We start from the raw sequence: 27,439 nt of genomic DNA, 5'->3' as shown, positions 1-27,439 counted from the left end.
TTCATAGAAAGTCGATAGGCCCCCATGCTAGCTATAACTTCCAGTACGTCTTTCTTTCTATCTTTCCAACTGATGAATGGTTTATCGTAACTATGACTGGTTGTTCTAACTGATCTCACAGATAGGTCACTGGTCATATTGCAGGTAGACACTCCTTTACCAATATCACAGGCTTTTTCAACAACGTGACTACTGTAGTCTAGATTGGGTTCATGGTTTAGTGACTGGGTTGGGTTTATCATATTCTTATGCATGACCCGCCTCCCTTCACCATGCTGAAGTATATCGTTTATATCATTCATTTTTGAAATGATTTTACAAGGACCTTCCCATGTCAGTTGTAACTTGTCACCGTTTACTGGTCTGATTAATAAACTATCTTGTCCTGGCTCAAAAGATCTCTCACGTGCTTTTTTGTCATACCAAACTTTCTGTTTGTGTTGAGCAACCTTGCAATGTTCTCCTGCCAGTTCTAGTGATCGTTTGAGAGTGTTCTGCAATTTAAATAGGTAGTCAACTACATTAAATCGCACTACAAGGCCATTGGTCTGTGGGTGGTCAAGGGTACTGGTGATATGTTTTATCCCACACCTCTCCCACAAACGCTGCATCAGTTTAGAGGTAAATGAGGCTCCAAGGTCTGTCACGATCTGTTCTGCAAACCCTAGCCGACACATATAACTTATTAGAACTGAAGCCACTGTTTCAGTCTCTATGTTTCGTAATGGAATCGCTTCCGGATACCTAGTCGCAAAATCCACAATAGTCAATAAATAATGATGTCCCCTGCGACTGGCTTTTGGCAGTCGTCCAATAATATCTATTGCTAAGCGTTGGAAGGGTTGGGAAATTATAGGCAAGGGGCATAATTGTGCTTTCGTTTTATCTTGCCCATGTCCTTGTAATTGGCAAGTATGGCACGTTCGACAAAATAACTTTATTTGCTTGCCCATCCCAGGCCAAAAGAAATTTTGGGACACCCTTTGTTTGGTTCTGGTGATTCCCACGTGACCTCCAAAGATACTGCCATGTGCATGTTGTATTATCTTGGTTCTAAATTCAGTAGGTACTATCAGTTGCCTGTGGATCTCATTACCCCCTCTATTAGGCTTTAAAAGAATCTCCCTGTATAGCAACCCATTGTTGACTATAAACCGCTCCGGGCTTTCAGGGGTTAATACTGTATTCACGGCTGTGGCTTGAAAATATTTCTGTAAATCTGTATCTAGTTTCTGCTTGGCTGCAAAACTAGCTGCTTGACTATTTGTAACTGGCATTATACTTGTATCTTGTGTCAGTTCAGCAATTGTATCAGGCCTTTCCTCCTGAGGTAACTGTCGCAGTTTTTGTGCCCTAGTTATTACAAATGCACTCTGTACATGGTCAAGTAGATCCCACCCGATTAACATTGGAGCTGGGATTTCTGGTGAAACTGCTACTTGCCATTTTCCAGACCATTGTTTATATGTCAGATTAACTAATGCGACTGGCAAGATTTCTGGCTGTTTTGATATTCCTTTTAAACTGATTGTTTTGCCTTTAATAAAGTCTTCTGGCTTTAACAATTCAGGATGTACAATACTAATCTGAGACCCTGTGTCTTTTAAGCCTTTATATTGTTTACCATTCACCCAAATTTCTTCTCCTGTTTTGTGTAATAGCATGTCATCTTGTTGAATTATATAGCACCTCACAACTTGGGCCACTGGTAACTCATCAGCCTCTGACTGGGCCTCGGTTGTCGTGGCAACCATGTTGGCAGTTGGCTCTGTCTCCACAGTTTGGACACAATATGTCTGCTTCTGAGGGATAGTATTTGCACTCCTAGTTCTGATTTCAGTTCTACAGTCCAGTTGTCTATGGCCTTTTTTCCCACATTGCCAACAGATTAATTCAGGCCTTTTACCCTCACTATATTTATTTACTTTTCCCTCAGTCCCCCCCGTTGTCATAGGCGTGTTATGGGGAACATTTGCATTGGCGGGAAAAATTTTCTTGGCAGTTTCTGTGGTAAACTTTGTGGGCTGTTGCGTTCTCTTAAACTTATTTGTTTCCCACTGCTTGTCCTTATATTTTGGGGCATCATAAGCGTGTTCTCGGATTTCATTTATTTCATCTACCAGATTAGCAGCTTCCAGGATGGTTTTAGGGCGTCTTTCTTTAATTAAATACTTCAGATGACTATTAATCGTGTCATAAAATTGTTCCAATGCGATCACCTCTTTTATTTTTGCCACAGAATCGGCACCCTCCTGTTCTAGCCACTTGTTTAAATAATTTGTAGTTTTAGCTCCTAGTTGAGCAAATGTTTCCTCACGCACTTTTTTTATTGTTCTAAACTTTTGTCTCAGTTGTTCTGCAGTAATTCCGAATCTGACATAAACCAACCGTTTAAATGCTTCAAAATCTTTAGATTGATCAGATGGCATTTGAGAATAAATCTCTGTTAATGTTCCACTAATACGAGCTCTCAGTATTTGCATTTTCTCCTCATCTTTTACTTCAAAATCTTCGCAAGCCCTCTCAAAAGAAATGATAAACGCTTCAGGATCGTCTTTATCTCTGAAGTCAGGGAATCTTTTTAAATCCACCCTGCTAGGATTTTGTGTGGAACTATTGTTGTTGTTTCTATTATCTACAGCTTATAATTCAAGTCTTTTCATTTCTAGTAAATATTCTCTTTCCTCCCGTTCTCTTTCTCTCTCAATATTTAAGGTCATTTCTTTCTCTTTTAGTTTCATTTCTTTCTCTTGTAGTTCTCTTGCCTCTCTCTCTCTCTCTCTCTCAATATTTAATTCTCTCTCTTTTGCTTCAGCTTGTAATTTTTTCTCTCTTTCCTCAGCTTGCAATCTCATTTCTAATTCCTTCAGTTTATATTCTTGTTCTAGTTTCCATTTCTCAAATTCCTCTGAGGCTTTAAAACTAGTCCCCTCAGCAGGATTTTTGTTAACTGTTTCAGTACTGGTTTCTTCAATCTGCGAAACCCCATTTTCTTCTTCAGAGCTTTCTACTTGTGAGTCCCTAAGACAGTGTTTTTCAACCTTTTTTGGGCAAAGGCACACTTGTTTCATGAAAAAAATCACGAGGCACACCACCATTAGAAAATGTTAAAAAAATTTAACTCTGTGCCTATATTGACTATATATAAAGTAATTTTTCAATTTTTCCCACGGCACACCAGGCAACATCTCGCGGCACACTAGTGTGCCGCGGAACAGTGGTTGAAAAACACTGCCCTAAGAGCTGTTTTAGTCTTTCTAGGTGGCATTTTCTAGTTATCTGGTGGTATTATATTTGTACTTAAATCAAGGATGTTTCAGTTAAACTATTTCTTCAGGCTCAGTTTCCACAGTTTAGGTCCAAAGTCACGCCTAAAGTTACCTCAGTGCACTTTGTCCAGCGTACTTTTCCGACCTCTCACTATAAACCTTTCTGCCTGAAATAGTTTCAAACGCAAAGTATCTTTGTAACTCTCTCACAATCTCACAGTCTTAGGCGCTATCACACCACACCCTAGGGCCAGGTAATTCCTCTCTGAATTCCCCTTCTCCCTTTCCAGGTGTATGCGATCCCCTTCCTGACTAGATTGTAGAGTCTCACCGAAGTTTGCTTAAATCCTCTTTAAGCCTCACACTTCACACAATGCGTCACCCTTAAATCTTTCTTGTACCTTGGCACTTCTTGCCAACACTTTAGATCTATCTTTGATCTTGATGTGACCACCACTTTATGTCTATCTTTCGTCCCGACGCTGCCACCACTTTAATGTCGCGGGCCCTTCGCCCTGTACAGCCCACCCCCGGACGTTTTACGGTCTATGAGTGCTGCACCAACGACAAACAGTTCCCAGCAGCAGCCCTTCAGACTACTAGCTGGATCCTGCTTACTTCATTCACCACAGACGAGGATATTGTGAACTAAAAAGATGTTTATTGCGTACAAAGCTTGTGGTTGCTGATAAAATAACGGTTGTTCAATAAGCTTATAACAGTTGTCCTATACCGGCCTAATACCTCTAAATGTTACCGGCCTAATACCTCTAAATGTTAACTAAATAGCAATAACAATGCGTTTCACAATCTCTTTATCCTCTCTGCTAACATCCACCTAAGACTCTAAACTCCCAGCTCTATCTCTTGACTCACACTTCAACTCCCCGCACTTCACTGCCTCCTCCTGCCCACACTTAACTCGAACTGCCTTACTGCCCACTGGGAGGGGTGTTTTATACCCAGGCTAAGCCCGCCCCTGAGGGTTCTAACTGTCAGAGAAGTTAACCCCTACCTGGCATGAGGCTAGTTCTCCACACATGGAGCCCAAGAATGTAAAATCTCTCACTGCCTCCATTTCTTCCCCTTCTATTTGCCAGGAGTTGATGGGACCAGTGCCCATGATCTTAGTTTTTTGATGTTGAGTTTCAGACCATATTTTGCACTCTCCTCTTTCACCCTCATTAAAAGGTTCTTTAATTCCTCGTTACTTTCTGCCATCAAGGTTGTGTCATCAGCATATCTGAGGTTGTTGATATTTCTTCCAGCAATCTTAATTCCCGTTTGGGATTCATCCATTCCAGCCTTTCGCATGATGAATTCTGCATATAAGTTAAATAAGCAGGGAGACAATATACAGCCTTGTCGTACTCCTTTCCCAATTTTGAACCAATCAGTTGTTCCATAGTCCAACTTGGTAGGATATCTTATATATGTGCACAAATGAATGAGCATGATTCATAGTGCCAAAGAAGTGTCTGATAACTAAATAATGGAATATGGAAACTATTTTCCAGGCAGTAATACATCTCTGTGCATGGATCTTAAGGATAGATGTCACATCTAGATGGTTTTTTTTTATATAAATACACATGGCTTTTATATTCCTCCTGTTGAAACCTGTAGCAGAAGCAACACTATCTGAACACAGCTGGGAACTGATGCTATTTACAATCCGATTGGGTATCCATATAGAAGTATGTTAAGGAAACAGAAGTTTGTACATGTCTTGTATGTTTACTTTGCTGAAATATGCCACTGTGTGCTGGCCCCAAGGGTTTGTCCATGAAGCGAGGTCCAAATCCAGTCCTGGGTCTAGGGGTCCAAAGGAGGTCAATCCGGCAGGGAGCGAGGCAGGGAGCAGATCAAGGTCCAAGGCAGGTTCAGGCACAAGGTTGCAGGTTGAGCACACGCTTGCAACTAAGTTGCTCACGCAAGTTGGGCTGGGTCTGGCTGGCTTTTATCTGGCCCTATGCTTAGGGCGGTCCCGATCCTCCGGAGACTCGCCTCTCCTCCGGGCCTGGAGGCGAGCACTCCTCCTGCAGACACTTAACTCCCTTCGCCTCTCTGCCCTGAGCCTCTGTAGCTCAGGAGAGGATGGTGGGTTACTGGACCCAGGGGATGCCTCAGCTTCCTCTGAAGAGGCTGGGAGTGGAGCACCTGCAGGCAATGGGTCCTCCCTCCCATCAGGAGCCAGAGCAGACTCTGCTGATGCCTGCACCTGGGGATCCAGCACAGGTGGGGATCCTTCAGGCTCAAGCCCTGGCCCCGGCTCAGCTGGTTCTGGAGGCGGGGAATCCCGTGCAGGCTGGGATCCCTCAGGTTCAGCATCAGAGTCTGACTCCCAGGCCATCACACCATCCCCCCTCCCAGGCCCCCCCCTCAACCGAGGGGCCGGACCAGGCTTGCTGGGGTAAGCTGCATGGAAATCACGGAGGCAGGCAGGTGCGTGGACGTTTTCCGCTGGTTCCCATGAACGATCCTCAGGCCCATACCCCTTCCAGTCGATGAGGTATTGGAGCTTCCCCCTGCGGTATCGTGAGTTGAGAATGCGCTCCACCTCGTACTCAGGCTCCCCCTCAACCAAAACTGGCTGCGGTCGTGGATTGTCTGGGTGGAACTCGTCGGGCGGGGCGACTGGACTAAGTAGGGACCGGTGGAACACTGGGTGAACCTTGAGCGATGGAGGTAACTGGAGGCGAAACGCCACCGGCGACACCTGCGCAGTGATGGTGAATGGGCCGGCAAACCGTGCATCCAGCTTTCGTGAGGGCCGAGAAGGATGCAGGTGACGGGTAGAGAGCCACACCCGATCGCCAACATGGAGTTCTGGCCCCTCCTGACGATGTCGGTCAGCCTGGGCCTTGTATGCGTCCTTGGCCTGGCGCAGTTGCTCCATCAATAATTGTTGCTGGGACTGAAGCTCCTGAAGCCAGTCCGTCACTGCGGGGACCGCGGAAGCTGGCAGCACGTCCGGGAACAAACGAGGATGGTAGCCGTAGGAGGCCTGGAACGGGGTCTGCTGGGTGGAGGCGTTCACTGCATTGTTGTAGGCGAACTCCGCCAATGGCAAGTGATCGACCCAGTCATCCTGCTGGAAACTGCAGTAACACCGGAGGTACTGCTCCAGCACCGCATTTGCCCGTTCCGTCTGGCCATCGGTCTGCGGGTGGTGGGCCGAAGATAGACAGACCTCCGTCCCAAGGGTCTGGTGCAGGGCTCGCCAGAAGTGGGATGTGAACTGGACGCCGCGGTCAGAAACCACACGCTCGGGCAGGCCATGCAGGCGGAAGATGTGCTGCAAGTACAGTTGAGCCGTTTCCTTAGCTGTGGGTATGGACGGGCAGGGGGCACAGTGCACCATCTTAGTGAAATGGTCCGTGAAAACCAGGAGGCAGGTACAGTGACGAGATGGGGGCAAGTCCACCACAAAGTCCAGCGAGACCGTGTGCCAGGGACGCGGTGGGACTGGTAATGGCTGGAGCAGACCGGGGGGTCGCCCGGTAGGACCCTTGGCCCGCCGGCAGACATCGCAACCAGCAACATAGCGTGCCACATCAGCCTTCAGGCGGGGCCACCAGAACTCCCGGCTTACCAGATGGGTGGTCCGGTACCGCCCAAAGTGCCCTGCTGCTGGGGCATCGTGGGACATCTGGAGAACCTCAGCCCGCAATGGTCCTGGTGGGATGTATAGACGACCCTGGTGCAGCAGTAGGCCCTGGTGCAGGGCCAGCCCCGGATATCGAGGGCATGACCCGTCAGACAGTTCCCGGAGCCGTTCCTGTGCCCAAGCGTCGACCCGTTGCTGTTCTCGCACCCGAGCCTGCAGCGGCTTGGCCTCCTGAGTGGCCAGGAATGCGGCTGGTGGTAAGATAGTCGTTGGTACTGCCTGCTGTACAGTGTCTGCGACGTCCTCAGGTTTCCGGGACAGGGCATCCGCTTTCCGGTTTTGGGAGCTAGGGATGTAGCGGATCCGGAACTGGAACCGGGAGAAAAACAGCGCCCACCGGATCTGCCTTTGGTTCAACTTGCGGGTGGTCTGGAGGTACTCCAGATTCCGGTGGTCCGTTCTCACTTCCACCGGGTGTCGTGCCCCCTCAAGATGATGGCGCCAGACCTCAAAGGCCACCTTGATGGCCAGTAGTTCCCGCTCCCACACGGTATAGTTACGCTCCGCCGGAAGGAGCTGCCGGGAGTAGTAAGCGCAGGGTAACAGTGGCGCATCGGGTCCGTGTTGCTGAGACAGGATGGCACCGAGAGCCGTACTGGAGGCATCAGTCTCCACCACGAAGGGACGAGAGGGATCAGGATGCTGTAAAATCGGCGCCCTCTGGAAACAGTCTTTCAACCCCTGAAATGCCACTTCAGCCTCCTCATCCCAGGAGAAGGGCGTCTTGGGGCGCAGCAGTCGGGTTAATGGGGTGGTGCGATGAGCATAATCTGCAATGAAGGTCCGGTAATAGTTGGCGAACCCTAGGAACCGCTGTAAGTCCTTGCGGTTCCGGGGCGCTGCCCACTCTCGAACCGCAGCCACCTTCCCAGGGTCCATCTGCACCCCGTCAGGGGAGAGTCGGTGTCCAAGGAAGTCTACTGACCGCTGGTGGAACTCGCACTTGCTGAGCTTGGCGTACAGTCGGTGCTCCTGCAAGCGCTGCAACACGGACCGAACATGACTCTCGTGACGGGCTGGGTCACGGGAATAAACCAGAATATCATCTAGGTACACCACCACGTATTTGTCTAGCAAGTCCTGGAACACGTGGTTGATGTACCGTTGAAACACGGCGGGCGCGTTGCATAATCCGAACGGCATAACCAGGTATTCAAACTGCCCATACCGGGTCCCGAATGCAGTCTTCCACTCGTCCCCGGCACGGATCCGAATCAGGTTGTAGGCCCCTCGGAGGTCCAGTTTGGTGAACATCTGCGCCCCCTGCACCCGCTCCAGCAATTCTGCAATAAGGGGCAAGGGGTACCGGTCTGGGATGGTGATCTTATTCAGGGCCCGGTAGTCATGGCAGAGGCGAAGCTCCCCACACTTCTTCTTAACGAAGAGTACAGGAGCGGCAGTGGGTGAGGTAGAGGGCCTAATGAACCCGCGTTCCAGGTTCTTGCGAAGGAAGTCCTGCAAGGCTTCACGCTCTGGCTCCGAAAGAGAATATAAGCGGCTCACAGGCAGGGGCGCCCCAGGCTGTAGGTCTATGCCGCAGTCGAAGGACCGATGAGGCGGCAGCTTGTCTGCTCCCTGTTCCTCGAACACGTCTAAATAGTCCTGGTACACAGCAGGGAGCGTTGACAAAGCCTGACCCATGGGGGCAGCTGCTACTAACTCGGACTGAGCATGGGAACCCGGGTCTGGGAAGCGTACAGTCCGATTGACCCAGTCGATCTGAACATTGTGCGACTCCAGCCAGTCCATCCCAAGCACCAGGGGAAACCGGGGCATGGTGGCAATGTCCAGGGTTCGCACCTCCCGGTGCTGCTGGTAGCACAGGACCAAGGGCTGGGTCTCCCGAGTAACCGCGCCCGAGCGTAGGAGCCGTCCGTCAATTGCCTCCACCTGTACTGGTTCCGGCTTGTTCTGAAGCGGCACCTGATGCTGAGTGGCGAAGGCAGAGTCCATATAGGAGCGGGTTGCCCCCGAATCCACCAGAGCGTGGGTGAGAATCCAGGGCCCACCGGGGGGGTATAGATGCACCGGTATCATGAGGTGTTGCAATTCCACTGGTGAGGGCCCATCATGCGATGCTTGGGACCCCAGGTAGCCTGGGCCATCGGCTACTGGGGTTGGCCGTTTTCCCTGCGGCTGGCGTTTCTCAGGGCAGGTTCGGGCGTAGTGTCCACCCCCACCGCAGTAGAGACACAGGTTCCCCTCCCGACGCCGAGTCTTTTCCGAGGGGGAGAGGCGAGGCCGCGCTGCCCCGAGCTGCATCGGCTCCTCCAATGACTCAGCTCTGGCCACGGAACTGCAGGGAAGCACCGGCGCCGGGAGGCCGGAGTGCCGGCGGCCCCGGGCCTGGCGACGGTCCTCCAACCGATCGTCTATCTGCAGACTCCGTTGGATGAGGGCATCCAGTGTGGCAGGGCGATCCAACGTGGCCAGCTGATCCAGTATCTCGTCTGAAAGTCCCTCGAGATACTGGTCCCGCAGGGCAGAGTCGTTCCAGGTCAAGTCCTGCGCCAGCAGCCGAAATTCCGTGGCATAGGTGGCCACTGTGGACTTGCCCTGTTTCAACCGCCGAATTGCCCGATTGGCTTGACTCCCCTTCTGAGGGTTGGCGAACGTGGTTTCCAGATGATTGCAAAACCCCGTATAGTCTGTCAGCAAGGGGGAGTCTTGCCGGAGCAGCGGCAACGCCCACTTGGCCGCCTGGTCCTTCAGCAAGCTGATCAGGAAGTGCACCTTAGTGCGATCGTCAGGGAAATCCCGAGCTCGCCCCTGAATATACAGCTTGGCCTGGGCGAGAAACATGGGAAAGCTGGCTGGGGACCCATCAAATTTCTCTGGCAGGGCCACTGGGTACTTGCCAGGAGCTGGGGCGGCGGCCCCAGGAGCCAGTAAGGCATCCAAACGCTGCTGAAGCGCCGTAACCACATTGCTTAGCTGCTGCACGGTGTGGGTCAAGGCCTGGTTCTCCTGGGCCAATGCCACCAGCGCAGCCGCCTGGTCAGCCATGGCTACTAGTTCCTCCCGAACGCACCCCAGCGAAGGGGGAGTGCGGGTGTGGCGTGAGCAAACTGTGCTGGCCCCAAGGGTTTGTCCATGAAGCGAGGTCCAAATCCAGTCCTGGGTCTAGGGGTCCAAAGGAGGTCAATCCGGCAGGGAGCGAGGCAGGGAGCAGATCAAGGTCCAAGGCAGGTTCAGGCACAAGGTTGCAGGTTGAGCACACGCTTGCAACTAAGTTGCTCACGCAACTTGGGCTGGGTCTGGCTGGCTTTTATCTGGCCCTATGCTTAGGGCGGTCCCGATCCTCCGGAGACTCGCCTCTCCTCCGGGCCTGGAGGCGAGCACTCCTCCTGCAGACACTTAACTCCCTTCGCCTCTCTGCCCTGAGCCTCTGTAGCTCAGGAGAGGATGGTGGGTTACTGGACCCAGGGGATGCCTCAGCTTCCTCTGAAGAGGCTGGGAGTGGAGCACCTGCAGGCAATGGGTCCTCCCTCCCATCAGGAGCCAGAGCAGACTCTGCTGATGCCTGCACCTGGGGATCCAGCACAGGTGGGGATCCTTCAGGCTCAAGCCCTGGCCCCGGCTCAGCTGGTTCTGGAGGCGGGGAATCCCGTGCAGGCTGGGATCCCTCAGGTTCAGCATCAGAGTCTGACTCCCAGGCCATCACACACTGTTTCTAAGAGTTTAAGAGAATCCCCTAAAAGAAAAGGTAACCTTAAGACTATTTTGCAATATACCAAGTGGATCATTTTCAGTGTATAGTTCTCCAAATCACGCCTGCTCAGATGCCTGTGAAGTGATTCAGATATGAGCGTTACATGTCTGAAAAAATATAATAGGTCTCCACTGTGTGCCCCACAACATATTCTAGTTGTTTGTACCATCTTATGAGCATGAATGGAAGGAGCCATTGGTGTTTGCTCTAAGCATTAATCCATAGTAATAGAAAGTACAAAAACTCAAGTTCAGGGCAACTTAGCTCCAAAGCACACCACAAGGCAAGTAGTCCAAATCTGCAAGTTTCCCTTTTTCTAAAGTTGACGCAGCACCCTCCACAAAGCTCCCTCATCCACAAATGTTCCCCAGATCACCCTTGTAAATATCTGTTTTAGGGACTTGGGGGAGAAGGGGGTTTAAGCTGCATTATTGATGCTGTGAGAGGACAACAGTGGCTTTTTCTGTTAAGCAAAATCTCTTTGTGCAAATTACTACCCAAAATGACCTATTGCAAAACTGCCAAACACCTCACCGGTGCCACCACCAACCAGGTTCTCTTACAACTCCACGGCCACAGCCAACATTCATTTATAACACTCATTAAATAAGACATTTTACAACCTGCTGGCATCCTCCATAGCTAGTGACAGCCAAACGTACTAGCTCTTCACTTTCCAGTGCACTAGGATTTGCCTTTAATTTAAATCCTCCATTTTTTTTTTCATTTTAAGAAAATATTAAAATGTCTAAAATCCATGCAGGAGACCTAATTTGTAGCAAATGTGTGAGAAAAATGCCAGGCCTGGCTCTGTTTGGTTCCTGTTCCAAAAGCCAGCTTTTTATCACAACAGCAAATGGTGTCACAAGTTCACCAAAGGAACAAGGCAAAAGCTACAGAGAGGCAAGGGGTTCCAGCTAATACTGCTCCTCATGTATGGAAAGGTGGTGGCTGACCAGGGTTGCTGACAAGGAGAAGTCTCCTTTACACTCTCTCCCATACACCTTAATTTCAAAGTACCCATTCTCCCACTAGGACAAACTTGTTACATGAGTCTTGGTTTGCTCTTGACACTATGTTCCCATAGCTTGAGTCTGGACCAGGAGGCACCTACAAATGTTTTACGGCTTTGTTTGCCCAACCCAACGAGTGCAACAATTCTGCCATTGAATGTGGCCTTTAAAACAATACGGGGAGGAAAGACCTTTGGGTAACCCCCTGCTTAATGTACTCTTGTTGGCTGGGAGGTGAGGAACCTGAAGCCTAGGGACCAGATGCAGTCCAAAAAAACGCAGGGCTCTCTACCCAATACAGGCTTCCTTTCCAAGCTACATAAATCCCCAGTCCTACTCCTGTGCTTTTGCCTGGCTGGAATCTGTCCCCGAACTGTGGATGGAGAGATGGAGTGTGTGTTTTATATGGCTGGAATGTAGTGGGAACGTAGCTTACTGCACAAAGGTGCATCTGCTGCTTTCCCCACTTTTGCCTTTGGCTCCGCCTACCTCTGGTTCCCGGGAGGTTGATCATGAAGGAAAGTGGCCCTTGGGATGAAAATAGCTTCCCACTCCTGGCAAAGCTAGTCACAGTAGGCAAGGTGAAGGCCAGCACTGCTTTCACTTGCTCCTCAGAAACAGCCAACAAACCTCTACTTGAACCTTCATTCTCCAGCATACAATCCAATCCAACAATGGTTACTCAAGTCAAACTTATCTCTGTGGAACTTACCGGTACTTTCAAGCAAGCATGCTTGGAATTATAGTCTCTGTTCTTAAATACTAGCGATACATACAGTGGTACCTCCGGTTATGAACTTAATTCGTTCTGGAGGTCCATTCTTAACCCGAAACCGCTCTTAACCTGAGGTGCGCTTTCGCTAATGGGGCCTCCCGCTGCCGCCGCGCCGCACAACTTCCGCTCACATTCCAGGGCAAAGTTCGCAACCAGGAGCATCTACTTCCAGGTTAGCAGAGCTCATTACCTGAAGTGTTCATAAGGAGGACAGTATGTAACCCGAGGTTCCACTGTACATGCACCACCACCACCATACAAGAAATGGGGGGAAATTCTACCCCTTAAGTTGCAACATTTCATTTTAATTGCCAAATTACTTGTTTCATATATAAAAATGAGACAGTGATGTGACTCACTGCACTTGAGTCAAATGCAATTTAATTCCTAGACAGTGAATCTATAGTACAAGGCCTGGATCTACTCACATTTTACTTTTATTTACAAAGTGGGTGTCTGTACATTACCTAACAGGTACATTTTCATTTTTGATGTGGCTGTAAAAATATTATGATTTAGTAGTGGTTTCAATTTCCCACTGGTAAGGTTATACATACAGATGTAAACTGCATTTAGTATGAGCTCATTTTGAATGGGCATATGGAAATTATATTGAAGAAATATTAAAATTCTGTTTCGTGCTGTTTTCCTAGATAAGCTGTGGGAACTGCAAGAAACCCAATGCAGGAAATACTATTCCATCAAATAGAAAATCACATAAATAGATAGGATGTCCAGTCCAAACCACTGCACTGAGGAAGGATTTTCCATACCTAAACATCTTTAAGAGGCTAATCCATGGAATACAATCATACAGTCTGTAATTATACACAACTACACATAACAAAGACAGACTAGGAGTAAGGGAGGTGAATCATGCCAAAAACTGAGGGGAAAGCATTTCGTAAAACAAATTTGGATGATTCAAAAGCAGACACAAACAACTACATCCTTGCATCTGATGCAGTTTGTTCCACTGTGGACCTTAGCTTGCAGGTTTCAGCAGATTTTTAAAGTAAGGATAATTGTGCATTGGATCATCAACCAATGAAACCTTAATATGTGTGTCGATTGGCCCCTTTATGAGTAAATGGCAGTGCACCTGTGGAGTCCAACAGAAACAAATTTTCTTAGCAATTCAGTTCCAGCCTGCTCCACCAGCATCCTGTCTACACTGGTGACCTTTGTTTGTTGGTTGGTTGATTGATTGATTGATTGATTTAATCTTCCATGCTTATTCTAGTTTAATACAGTAAAAAAAAAAATCCTGTATGGGAATAGAACTTTAATGAAAAGATATGTCAGACACCCCAACTACGCAGTCTAAATTAGGAAAGCTATCCAAAACATGTTACCCCATAATTTTACACCTCCTTCAAGCAACTCCTGCAGCCCAGCTGGTGCCAAACGTAATGCTCTGCTTTCCTTTAAACTACATCAGGAAGGCCAAGAGGGGAGCGGTCTTGTCGTCTGGACAGCCCAGGACCTCCATATACATTGCCTGGGCTTGTGCCCCGGGGAGGTCACATCGTTGCTGCTAACACAGTGGTTTGACTTCACCCAGTGGTAGATCTTGGGTCTCAAATTTCGGCAACACTGTGTGATGCCAAAATTAGGCACCCCTCTGCCTCTACACTTCCATTCTACACCATAGTTGCCGCAACCACCGTGGTGCCCCCAAGGCTACGCACCCAGTGTGACCAAAATCTACCTCTACTTCACCCCCGGAGGCACACTGTCTCTTGAAACAGACAGGGACCAACAATGATGATTTTGTCATGTATAGTCAGCACTGCAAATGGCAGCAGGGAAGATAAGGGTTGTGTTGAAATCTTGTGTTGTCATACAATAATATGCATGTACACATTAAGCATATATACATCACTCATGATTCCCTGCCCCCCCCCCAAAAAAAAACAAGCAACCCGGTCTGACACTTCCAAAATGCTGTCATATGAGAACAATATGTAGGCAGCAGTATCTGGAAGGCTGCATCCCCATCACTACTAAAGAGCTGAAGGATTAGGACAAGGAAAGAGGCAGGAGTAGTCAGATTTTCAATTTGGGCAGTCAAAAGATTATGACCAGCCACTTTCAACAATGTTTTCTCACTGTAGGGAAACCCTCCTGTGGGTAACGTGTCACAAGCATTAGCAAAATGTTGATAAGGGTTTGAGCGTGGTGCTAAATCTATGCATTTTCAGGATTAGACTTAAAAGGAAGTGACTGCGGAGCATTTCCACCTTATGAGGAAGACTTTATTTCCTTGCTCTTCCATGTCATGCAGCCTACTACAAAACCTGCAGTATCAGTTAATTAAAGCTCTGATATTATATTTTTGAAGAGAAAAAGAAGCTATTTATCTTTGAGGAGAAAATAACTAAATGTAGTGCAACAGGACACAGCCTTACCCTAGGCAATGATAAACCACTGTGTAAATATTACAGCGCAATTACATATGGTAACACTTTGTTCCTGTCTCCTGAATTTAACTCTGGACTGATCCGATAAGGAAACCTGAGGTTTTGTTCTTAACTTTTCTAAAATATGTTTTAAAGCATGCAGGGAGGAGATGTAATTAAAAAGAAAAAGAAACAGGAGACAAATACTATCCTTCCTTCTTCTGCAGTGTCTCTTATTTTCACTCCATCCATGTTTTCCTTCTCATAGTCATACCCAGCACAAAGAGGAAATAAGCCATCAGCAGCATGTCTGAACCATGCTAGCAGGCGCACTGAAGCCAATCAGAAGTGTCTTTCATTGTGTAATGGAACACAAAAGACACTCTGTTTGAGAAACTCGGGAAGAAAGCTAAAAGCTTGTGACCTAGTCTCCCAGTCAAAAACTGCAACCGTGGCTAACAAAGGCTAGAAATCCATAGAATACATCTTAGTGAGCAGACCTTAAAATCTGTGCACAGGATTTATCAGTTAACCTCCAGCAAGACTGTCCTATACCCTTACTAATCCACCCAAATTACATATTATCAGAGCTTCAGTTATCCAAATTTCACCCTGTCCCCACATTCTGTATATGGAACATTTGGAGCCTGAAACCAGCATGTTTCTACCTATCCTGCTCATAGCTGTCAACTTTTCCCTTTTCTTGCGAGGAATCCTATTCGGAATAAGGGAATTTCCCTTAAAAAAGGGGACGAGTTGACTGCTATGATCCTGCTGGATGTTAACTTGATATTTTCAACGACCCACCTCTGCAAATATAAAAGGGGAAGGGCTTAGTAGACCAGGGCTCCAACCCTTTCATTGTTTCACTGGCAGAAATTCATACTTCCCAAGAGAAATTGCAGAAGAGAAGAAATCTGGAGAATAGGTCAGAGGAACACAGGCAAGTATATTACAGTGGTACCTCAGGTTAAGAACTTAATTCGCTCTGGAGGTCCGTGAAACTGTTCTTAACCTGAGGTACCACTTTAGCTAATGGGGCCTCCCACTGCGCCGCCACCATGCGATTTCTGTTCTCATCCTCAAGCAAAGTTCTTAACTCGAGGTACTATTTCTGGGTTAGCGGAGTCTGTACCCTGAAGCTTCTGTAACCTGAAGCGTCTGTAACCCAAGGTACCACAGTACAGTATATCGATTCAGACCATTGGTCCATCTAGCTCAGTTTTGTCTACACTGACAGTCTCTCTCTCTCCAAGGTTTCAGACAAGAACCTTCTGCAGATGTTCTGTAACTACCTAAAGTCTTTCCAGTGGTCATTTTTATACACTGTCTAGAAGCTGAACACTGGGACCCTGACCTTAGCTGAACTCCCTAGCATGAATAGTAGTAAAACTCTCTCATTGTCATCATCAATCCAGTATATTTTGGTCATGTATTAGCAGAGTTTTCACAACACTTGATTTTATTAGACGGGCATTAAAATATTACCTATTTTCCACCGAAGGCACCAGTTATAAAGCACAGTTTGAGGCATTTCATTTAAGCCTTTACTTGCACATCTAAAATGAAATGTTTTTGGGGGGAGGGTTGTGGGGTTTTTTTGTTTTTGCCTCTGCCTACATCTGCATCCAGTTGGAATTTACCATAAAAGGTGTTTTAAATGCACAGAGCCCAGAAATAACCAAGAATTCAAAGGAAGTACTCTCATTAAAAAGACCAGAGCAGGTTTGATAAATAATAAAGAAACTTTTTTTCTGGAATGCAAATTTTCTGGAATGCAAATTTAAAACAGCATTTTTTCCTTAACAATGTTTGACCATTGTTTCTGTTTAACCACCTTTATTTAAAACCCTATATTATCTGCAACATGCATTCATATGCAACTTCTCCTGCAATAAGCTGATATTTTAAAAAAATGCCTTTCCTATGTTGAGTGGTGCTGCTGAATCTCACATTGCTGGAGAAGTGAACTCGCTAGCAAACCAGCTGCAGTAAGCAAATAAGGCAACCTTTCCTTCCTTTTAATTGTTTAAATCCCAAGCACAGGCTTGATTTCTTTTGCCCCAAATATTTCTTCATTTAAGTGCATGTAGGCAGATCCATCACCAGGAAAAATTAGGCAGCCACTCAGAAGCCAAGAACCCAAACAGCAAAATAAGAATTACCTTCAATGTAATCACCATCATTGCGGTGAATGTGGACCCGACTGCCATTTGCGGGTCTCAAGAAACTTTCCTGAAAGTCTCTCTCTCTCTCTCTCTCTCTCAATCTCTCTCTCTCTCATGTTGGAATACTTCACACAGAGAAAAAGTAGTAATCCTAGTACAAGATTCAACAACTTTTTACAGGCAAAAATATCTATTCGTCAGGGCGGGCGGTGGGTGAAATTCACCATTTCCTCCCTGTTTGCTTAACAAAATCCAACTGCTAGGGCATGACATCACTCCTCAGAGCCTGGGATTCCAAACATACGCTGACATGCAGCTCCAGAAACGAAAAGAAAAATTAAAAGAGAGGGAGGGAGGGAGAGAAAGAGAAAGAGGCAGAGACAAAAAAAGAGAGGAAAGTTTTCATTACCTTACACTTGCAGCACTTCCCCTTCCACGCCATTTTCGATTTTTGTATTTCCCAGACCAAAAAAAAAGCTTTGCCCTATTAGCTGAGGCACTGGACAAACGAGCGCCGTACGGACTCTAATACCTTCCCACAGCTCCTTCTCATGACCTTTCACAGCACAGATCTCAGCCAAAATGATTGCAGGGAGAGTACACAGACTGGCTGGGTCAGTTGTCATGGTGATCATTCTCACCCTTTCTCTCTCTCTCTCTCTCTCTCTCACACACACACACACACACACACACGCTCGCTCGCTCTCCCTCCCTTCACACACACACACACACACAGTGTCACAATTCTGGAAGACATCCATGAAACAGCATGCCTTTTCATCCACTTTCCCCCCCCCTACCCCTCGAGCATTTTGCCCCTCCTCCTCAACCACCACCGTTGCTCTCACCAAGCCAGCCCCCAGACACTTCAAACTGATTATTGCTGCTTCAAAAAAGATAATGCCTTTTCAGTCAGTGACGTGGAGTTTAAGGTACTTTCCACTCAGATAAGGGTTGCAGAGACAGGTTGGGTTGCAAAATCTTTCTGCAACAACAACAACAACAACAACAACAACAACAACAAGAGAGGCCTGCCACTGCCTGAGGTGGGGTGTGTGTGTGAAAGAGAGGGAGAGGTGGGGGTCATTTGACATTAGATTTGATATCTCTAGCTCCGAGATCAAGCTGAAATACAATAGCAAGGATTACAGAGTTGGAAAATCCCTCTTCAGACAGCTAAATGGCTTACCTTGTTGCTCAACCCCCGGCACTTTGTGAAAATACTTAATTTTTGTAGGTATTCATCATCGCCAAGCAGGGCATCCTGTATTCTTTCATCCTTCTGTAGTTAAGAAGAAAAATATAGGTATGAGTTAGGAATGAAACAGGATTGTGAAATGAGAGAGAGATATTGCCATTTCTCCCAAAAGTTTCCTTGCTTCCAGGGCATACCACTCATTGCAGTAGAAATGCTACCCACATTCCACACAAGTTAACCATCTATTCGCCTTGCCAGTACCTGGTTATGTTGAGCATTTGTCAGTGTGACTTGGGTATGCATGACAAGGCAGAAAGCTGTTGTCTTTTGCCACTGGGAAATAGTTCTTTAGAAACAAGCGAAATTTCTTTTTGATACTTTTTGCTACAGCTTCTGAGTGAATCTCCTGTTGTTGTTTTTCAACCTTCCAATGTGCTTAAACCTTTCCATCTTGCTTACTGTTTGCACTTTAAATGTGCTTTAAAAGTATGGAGTCTTTTCATCTTGCTTACTGTTTGCTTGACACAATGTTATTATTAATAATGAAATTTAAATCAATTTGCACTGCACAGCTAAATTCATAACAGAGAACACAACACACATAAAACCAGATGCAAACTGTGCAACTGTATGCTTCGGTGCTTAAAAATGAATAAAATGAGCATTTTTTTTAAAATGCCAGTTTCAAAGTCATGGAGATTAAATAGAAAATTCTAATTATGAATACATAAGTGTGACGAATGCCAGAATGCACAGGATTATTTTCTACATCAGCCACAAATCTAAATTAATTTACCGGTACCTTTATCACAGTTCTTTGTGAGAACTATCTTAACATAAAAAAGGACTGGTTGATGCTTTGTAGACTATAAAATAATTTCCTATGTAAACTTTTTCCAAATTCCAAACATGTTTAAAGTGATGCCCACTTTAATGTCTAGCAGTTAGGCACCATGGCAACGCTGGATAAAATACTCGGAAGAAAATAAATTTGTTTCTCTTTTTAAGCTTATTGCTATGGAAACAAAAAGGACCCTTTTTAAATCTCATTGAACTCAATGAGAACTTTGACAGGAATTTAAATGGGAGCAAAAGCAAGCCCAAGCCTTTTAAACTTCAAGATAGGATAGGGCCTTGGAGACTTCCTTCTTTGGAAAGTTAATTGAAGACAGTCAGTGAAGATTTTATAAGCTCCATATAAAGGCTCAGAAAATCTGAACAGTTCCCGTTTCTCCTATGTGAGCAACATATGCAACGCTCCCCCTAGTGGGCATGACTATGTATTGCAGAAACCAAGTCCTTTAAAAATATATTTTCTTATGGAAGCCCACATCTTTCATAGACTACCCAGCATGTTGTTTTTTAATGCAGAATATAACAACTTCCGTAGAACCTTTCTTATCGGTTTCTATTTAATCTGCATCTTTTCTAGGGTGCAATGTAATTTAGGGAGAGGGTTTGACTCAGGGTTAGAGAATCTGTTTTGCTTGCAGAAAGTCCCAGATTCACTTCCTGTCATCTCCACTGAGAATGACTCCCTGGAGTGCCACTGCTAGTCAGAATAGACAATATTAAGGTAGATGAACCAATGTTCTGACTCTCTATAAAGCACCTGCCTGTGTTTCCGTGGCTCAGAACTCATGCCGTGACACGACTAATGGAACTAAAACATTGCTTCTTCATATATTACTCAGAAATCTGGATTTTCAAATACTTCCATTAATTACGTAGCCTAGAATAACCCAAACCTCAATACACTTCTAAAGCCAGGCAAGCCACAGCCAAAGGATCGCATCAGGATCACAAGTGCTGGCCAGGGAATGAGATTATTCCAAGAACATAAGAAGATGCCAGCGGGATTGGGCCAAAGGCCCATTTAATGCAGCACTCTGTTTTCACAGTGTCCATCCAGATACCCATGAGAAGCCTGGAAGCAGGAATATATCCTTCAACACACCCCAGAGGAAAACCGGGACGTGCGTCTTTCGGGGCTGTGCTCCACCATGAGTCACATCACTCGCGCGAGAGCACAACCCCCAAAAGTGTGCGTCTTTTGGGGCCACAATCTCCCAGGAGCCAGGTGGTATATGTTGATTTTTATGTATTAATAACTGTGTATTAATGTAAGGTTTTCTATGTAACTCTGTATTTTTGTGATGTTCTATTTATGTTGACAGTTGTTGCTTAATTTTTAATATATTAAGCAGCATAGAAATTAAATAACCATGTGGCACAGACATGTACACCCCAGTCACCTCCAAGAAAAGGAACTGCCATGCTGACCCCAGCCACCAGATCAACCTGCTTGTGAGCATCAAACAGCAGGACATGGGAAGGCGATGCTTAGAGCAGGAGTACTATACCTTTGGTCTTACTGATGTTATTAGACTACAGCAAACATCATCCTGACCATTGGCCAGGTTGGCTGGGAGAGGTAATCCAGAACATCTGGAGGAAACCATATTAGTGGAGACTGATGCAGAGAAACAATGGTGGACTGAACGGTAGTGGGTTAGGAGTAAGAGAGATATGTAAGTGTACAGTAGTAGGTTGTAGGAATGCATTCCAGACAGGTAAAGGTAAAGGTAAAGGGACCCCTGACCATCAGGTCCAGTCGTGTCCGACTCTGGGGTTGCGGCGCTCATCTCGCTCTATAGGCCAAGGGAGCCGGCGTTTGTCCGCAGACAGCTTCCGGGTCATGTGGCCAGCATGACAAAGCTGCTTCTGGTGAGCCAGAGCAGCACACGGAAACGCCGTTTACCTTCCCGCTGGAGCGGTCCCTATTTATCTACTTGCACTTTGATGTGCTTTCGAACTGCTAGGTGGGCAGGAGCTGGGACCGAGCAACAGGAGCTCACCCTGTGGCAGGGATTCGAACTGCCGACCTTCTGATCAGCAAGCCCTAGACTCTGTGGTTTAACCCACAGCGCCACCTGGGTCCCTATTCCAGACAGGTGACAGATACCAATTTAGTGCTTGCCTCTCTCACAAATAAGCAAAAGCTTTTGCACTGAGAAATTGCTTTTCAAAATGGACTATTTCCCATGATTGTCTCCTCCAGATACATAATGGAAATGCTACAGGCTGCCAGGTTGGATAGCCAATAAGATGTCACCCTGTTTATTTACACAGGATGATCTTACATGGTAGCACTGCAGTCACTTTGAACTGAAAATGCAATGCAGACCTATGGCATTTTTGAAGCCCCTTTTGATATTATGTTCTAAATGTGAGCTAGGAACTTTACACAACCTGTGGTGACTGAGCAGATCATTATCTTCAAAAGCTCATTAGGCAGCAGGCAGTAGAAGGAAAATTCTCTGAAAAACCATCTCTTTTCTGCAGGGTATCTCAAGTTCTTAAGATTCTTTTATTCTGCACAAGCCTCGAGCTGCATAGTCATGTATGTTATTGTGAACTGCAGGGATCTGACATAAATAACTCTGCAACCATGAATTCAAACAAAAGTTTCCCTTCAAATATGCAATAAGAATTGCAATTCCCAAGTGAAATAGGAATCCCCGTGGCAATAGGTTAATGAGACTATGGAAGCACTAAAAAGAGAGGTGGTTTTAAGGCCCAAACTACACATGACATAAGTCATGTATTTAAACAAGTGTGCTTAATCTGGCCATTTTTAGTTTGGAGAAAAAAGGAGCCATGAGTCCCTGACATGGTCCCAATAATCTGAGTTGGGTTTTCTGCTGAAAACAACTCACTCCTGGCTTGTTCAACCTCAGAAGTACTGTTTACTGCAAACAGCACCTTCAGCCAACAGCAGCCAAAGAGGGCATGATTTTTATGAGAAAACTGATGTTCTAGATTGGGGTCTTTTCTACAACTCAGTTTGAGATGAAAGAAGGAGGCAAAGTATATTTGCTATTGTTGTGCCTCTTGGATATAATCGTGACTTATTAATAGAAACAGTGCAGCTGCTTAAATAACTTTAGGCTGCCACTGTGGGAAATTTTGGAATGAACACCCAGTGCTAGTTCAGTCTAGGACCAATAGAGAAAATGCTGCCTCCAGAAAAGGGGTTTATCCATTATATTAAGGATTAAAGTCATTGATGTTGTTGTCTCCCCATATACTCAATAGAGAGCCAGTGTGGTGTAGTGGTTAAGAGCGGTAGACTCGTTATCTGGGGAACCGGGTTCGCGTCTCCGCTCCTCCACATGCAGCTGCTGGGTGACCTTGGGCTAGTCACACTTCTCTGAAGTCTCTCAGCCCCACTCACCTCACAGAGTGTTTGTTGTGGGGGAGGAAGGGAAAGGAGAATGTTAGCCGCTTTGAGACTCCTTCTGGTAGTGAAAAGCGGGATATCAAATCCAAACTCTTCTTCTTCTTCTCTTCTAGCTAAAGCAACCTTCACCAACCTGGTGCCCTCAAGCTCTTCCAGCATGGCTCTGCTCCTCCTAGCTCCAGTAACATATGACTAGGGCTTATGGGGGTTGTAGACCAAAATATCTAGTGGGTACCAGGTTGGTGAAGGCTGAGCTGGAGTCTGAAAAGGAAGAAAATGCACATTTTCTCCTGTTGTTTTCTGGAATATCATAGAGCAAAGAAGCTTAGTGTATAGTAGGGATAGGTGATTGTGCTAAAGGTTAACTAAAAATTAGCCCAACTTTGTGCAAAACTGCAAGCAAATTCAAAACATTTATTCATGCAGTTCTACATCTAATTAGTATTGTGTTGTGTTTCATTTATTTTATTCTCCATCCCTTCACTTCCTGCTTAGAGCTTATGACCAGGGATTTAACAATTAACTTGGCACAATTTAGTCTACTGTTGTGGTACTTTAGAGATGGCCAAGAGCTAGAGGTGCCAGAAATCTCAGACAAATCCTGTTCAGGCAGACATTTGCCCAGAGAAAAGTTGAGAGGTGTTAAGGCCACTCAACTCACAAAGTATACAATGAAGTCTGAGCTCGAAATGGTAGAGCACACACTGTAAATTATGCATTGTCCGTTGTCTGTGTATGCACATCATTGGAGTTTCTCTCTCTCTCTGTAACAAAGTATTTTGCACAAGAAGTATCCAACAATCTTGAATCACAACTATTAACTATTAATCCAAATAGTTAAACATTCACCTAAAATACTGTGCAGTACAAATCTATGTATATATGTCCCATTAGTTTCAAAGGCACTTACTCCCAGGAAAGCACACATAGGATTACAGGCTTGAGTAATGCTACTAAACCAAGGCATCTTTAATTTGGTAAAACCATTTTAGGAACAAGGATGAATTTTGCCAAAGTGCTGTGGATGAAGCATTTGGAAATCAATCCATCATGACATTCTCCTGTACAAACCTCATTGAAATGGAGCCTGAATGGGAGATATTCACAGTGAAGTTGTGGCTCTGACATCTTGATCTTAAAAGGCACTGAAAATAACATAGCAGAACTACTCAGATCAATCCATCATTTTACAAAATCATTTTCTAATCACAGTTCCAGACGCTCCTCTAAAGGATATAGTGAATAGATAGGTCTTCCCCAAACTGCTCCCCTACAGATGTTTTGAGCTGTGCTATCTGTGGCTGATGGGAATTGTATTCCAAAATGTCTAAAAGGCACTAGGTTGGGGAAGGCTGGAGTAGATATTTACAAGGCCAAAATGAAAAAAGCATCAGTACCCAAGCTATATCATGCATACTGTGCATGTTGCACAGGTAGTAGGGATTAGTGTGTGGTTTGTGGACAAAACTCATGGGTTCCTATAAAGTATAGAGTAAGCCCTGCAGTCCTGCCCCATTGTCCACTAAAGCAGTGTTTCCCAACCTTGGGTCTCCAGCTGTTTTTGGACTACAACTCCCATCATCCCTAGCTAGCAAGACCAGTGGTCATGGATGATGGGAATTGTAGTCCAAAAACAGCTGGAGACCCAATGTTGGGAAACACTGCACTAAAGCACCAAAACACAAGGAGAAGAGAGTGGCTGCATTTGGGAACTTGCATACATGGCACTCGTCTCATACCTTGAAACAAGTCACCTGATGCACCTGCCCATAAGATTGACAGTGGATGCTTGAACATGATATGTGGCAGGCACACTGCTGTATGTAGCTTTCATAAGTTTGAAACTACTGGATGCAAAACAATATCAAACTGAGGAAAAGATGCTATTTTTAATATTAAAAATATCAGGAATCAGGTCCTGTCATTCCAATACTACACATATTGGGTGAGATCCAATGTAGCATAAGCAGGTGTCCTTTCAGGCAGCAGGGCTTCTGCTTCCTCTTCTCTCCCTGCAGCCCACTGCACATCCCCAAAATCTGATCCAGAGAGTTGGGAGACCTTCCATAAAAAATATTGGGGGCACATGGGAGGGGTTCAAGGAGGGAGTAGAGAAACCTGAAGCCCCATTGCACAAGTGGACTTCCACTGAGCAAGTGAATGGACATTTTTGGGTGTCACCCATTTGCATGTATGCAAGTCGTATCAATTTCACTGGAATTCCCAGGCAAGTGTGCTTAGCTAAAAACTGAACAAATAAGACACATTAAGTGCCAGTCCATTTCTGTGCACAATTCATTGTGCCAGTCTAAACCATTAAAGCCCTGCACAGTTTGGGATCCAGGCTGCTGAATAATCGCCTCAACTCACATAAACCCTTCCCATATACCATTATCTTCTTCACCAGGGCCGATGCGTCCATTAAGGCGAACTAGGCAATTGCCTAGGGCGCCAAAATGGAGGGGGCGCTGGCCAGGCTTGGGCGGAGGGGCAGGATGGGCTAGCAGCAGCTTCTCTGCTGTAGCGGAGAGGTGCTGCTTGCCCCCTACACCCCCCCGGCTCCTGCTAAAGGAGGCTTTGGCAGGGGGCGGGGCAGGCAAGCAGCAGCTTCTCCACTACAGCGGAAAAACTGCTGCTTGCCTCTCCACAACCCCACCTTCCGCTAAAGCAGGCTTTGGCGGGCAGCGGGGGGCGCCAGAAGGCTTCTTGCCTAGGGTGCAAGAAACCCTAGCACCAGTCCTGATCTTCACAGGTTAGATGAGTGGTGACCAGAGTAAATGCCTTTTCAGTTGCAGCACCTCATCTATGGGACACTTCCTTGGGAGCCAGTGTGGTGTAGTGGTTAAGAGTGGTAGTCCCATAATCTGGTGAACCGGGTTCACATCTCCGCTCCTCCACATGCAGCTGCTGGGTGACCTTGGGCTAGTCACACTTCTCTGAAGTCTCTCAGCCTCACTCACCTCACAGAGAGTTTGTTGTGGGTGAGGAAGGGAAAGGAGAATGTTAGCCACTTTGAGACTCTTTGGTGTAGTGATAAAGCGGGATATCAAATCCAAACTCCTCCTCCTCCTCCTCTTCTTGTTACAGGTGGGTAGCCGTGTTGGTCTGCCATAGTCGAAACATAGTTAGATATCTGAAGAAGTGTGCATGCACACGAAAGCTCATACCAAGAACAAACACAGTTGGTTTCTAAGGTGCTACTAAAAAGAATTTTCTATTTTGTTTCTTCTTCTTGTGTTTCCTTTTATTCACTTGAGCTTTTTAACTATCTTAATCCCATTTTAAGCTCGGCTAAAATGTTAAGTACTTCTATTGCTCTACTCCTTTCATTGTTACAAATTGTTTTACATTGTGGTTTGAGGTATTATTGATTTTATTGCCTCAGTGTAAGCCATCCTGGGGAGTGGAAACAGCAACAGGCCAGCTGCAAGTGATTTAAATATATAATTCTCAAGGATGGAGTCACATGAGAAATAGATGGACCATGTGCTAATTTCAGGCATCACTTGACTTTTTCAGACCCAAGTAAAGCTGCCATTGAGAAGAGTACCAGTAGTTGCTGTACCATTTTGTTGTGGTAGCAAAAATGACACAAATATGCTTTGGAAGCTGAATGGTGTGAAACAGCCGTTACATCAAATGGGGCTTTCATGTCATCAGAAATTGCTTCAGACACAAGCTATTGCAGTGGAAGCAGATCACGTACATTTCACAGAGACCCAGTTTATATGTTGCTCATGTGGCATACTCAGATTCCTTCTGGCAGAATCCCACGCAACTGTTGTTGTTGTTGTTGTTTTGGTTTTTTAGTTTTATTTATACTTTTCAGATTTACAGATTTCCTTAATTTTACAATCATTTTAACATTTCAAAACTTGACTTCCTTCCCCCTCTTTTTGCGTTTCCTTAAAGTTATCTTTTTTAATGTCTTCTGCATATCCAAATTCATTTAATTTGCTCATTTGTTTATCTACTTTAAATATATACTCCTGTGAAACTGTAGGTTATTACAATAATCCATCCATGTAACTCTAGTTAACACATTTTAATATTTGCATCACATGGAAAAGACACAGCACATGAGAAATTGCCACATTGGAACTACCACTTCCCAGGAATGTGCAGAACATACGTGAAATGACATGGAAACCAGATTATTATTTTTATTTAAACACTAATGGAACAGTGTGGGATCTAGCCAAGAAGAATGATATATACCATACTGCCCTATTAATGAAATGTTTATTAATTAATTGTGCTTTTGTAACTGAAAAAATCTTCAGAAATGTAGGTTTTCTCAAATATATGCACCAGTCTCCAGTAATATCATCAAGTGACCACACACTGTGTGTTATTCAACCCCAAGCAGTTTATTATGGCATAAACTTTATTTCGCAGCAACTCATTTCGTCAGGTGAATGAAGTAATTTAAAAAATATAATGGCTAAGAGGTTATATACATTTTTGCATGACTGGTATCCTTTCATTGAGCATGGGTAGCTCAGCTGGTTAGAGCTTGGTGCTGATAACGTCAAGGTTTCAGGTGCGATCCCTGTATGGAACAGCTGCATAGTCCTACATTGCAGGGGGTTGGACTAGATGATCTTCAGAGTCCCTTCCAACTCTACAATTCTATGATTCTATGTTCCAGCTGCCATGAGTCCCCAGCCACTCAAGTTTTAAGAATTTTTAAGCTTCAGACATACACAAAAACTAGTCCGATATCATGTATCTCAGGATCATTTCTATCACATGGAAAGAGTTGTCCTCACTCTCTCAACACATGCACAACTATAATGAAATGCAACCATTTTACCTCTATCTGCTAAACGCATGACGTGCTTTAATGAGTACATGCACTATGAAGCACAATGCATCTGTTAACAACAAAGTGTTCAATCTGGAGCACAAAGCAGATGACTCATGGGCTGAAAGTCTAGTCATTGAAAAATGTAGCATTATTAAGTTGTTTGTAAAGGTCTGCCCATT

At 45.6% G+C, this 27,439-nt stretch overlaps 1 protein-coding gene across 5 annotated transcripts in view; it reads right to left on the bottom strand.

Moving 5' to 3' along the window:
* The window catches only part of DENND2B (DENN domain containing 2B), a 157,849-nt gene that overhangs the window by 105,285 nt on the left and 25,125 nt on the right, over positions 1–27,439 (bottom strand). For 2 of the 5 annotated variants that reach the window (XM_033153021.1, XM_033153048.1), the window contains exon 1: positions 17,419–17,537. The exons of 1 other annotated variant lie outside the window; for it this stretch is intronic. The gene's annotated coding sequence lies outside the window, so the exon portion shown is untranslated. Of the gene's footprint in view, positions 1–17,006; positions 17,082–17,418; positions 17,538–27,439 lie in introns of those variants that run through there. 2 more of the 5 variants (XM_033153057.1, XM_033153031.1) reach the window with 2 other exon arrangements.

This window comes from Lacerta agilis, chromosome 1 (assembly GCF_009819535.1).
Source record: "Lacerta agilis isolate rLacAgi1 chromosome 1, rLacAgi1.pri, whole genome shotgun sequence".
Lineage (NCBI taxonomy): Eukaryota > Metazoa > Chordata > Lepidosauria > Squamata > Lacertidae > Lacerta > Lacerta agilis.
Note: the sequence above shows the minus strand (reverse complement) of the source record. Positions and strands in the feature narration are given on the sequence as shown.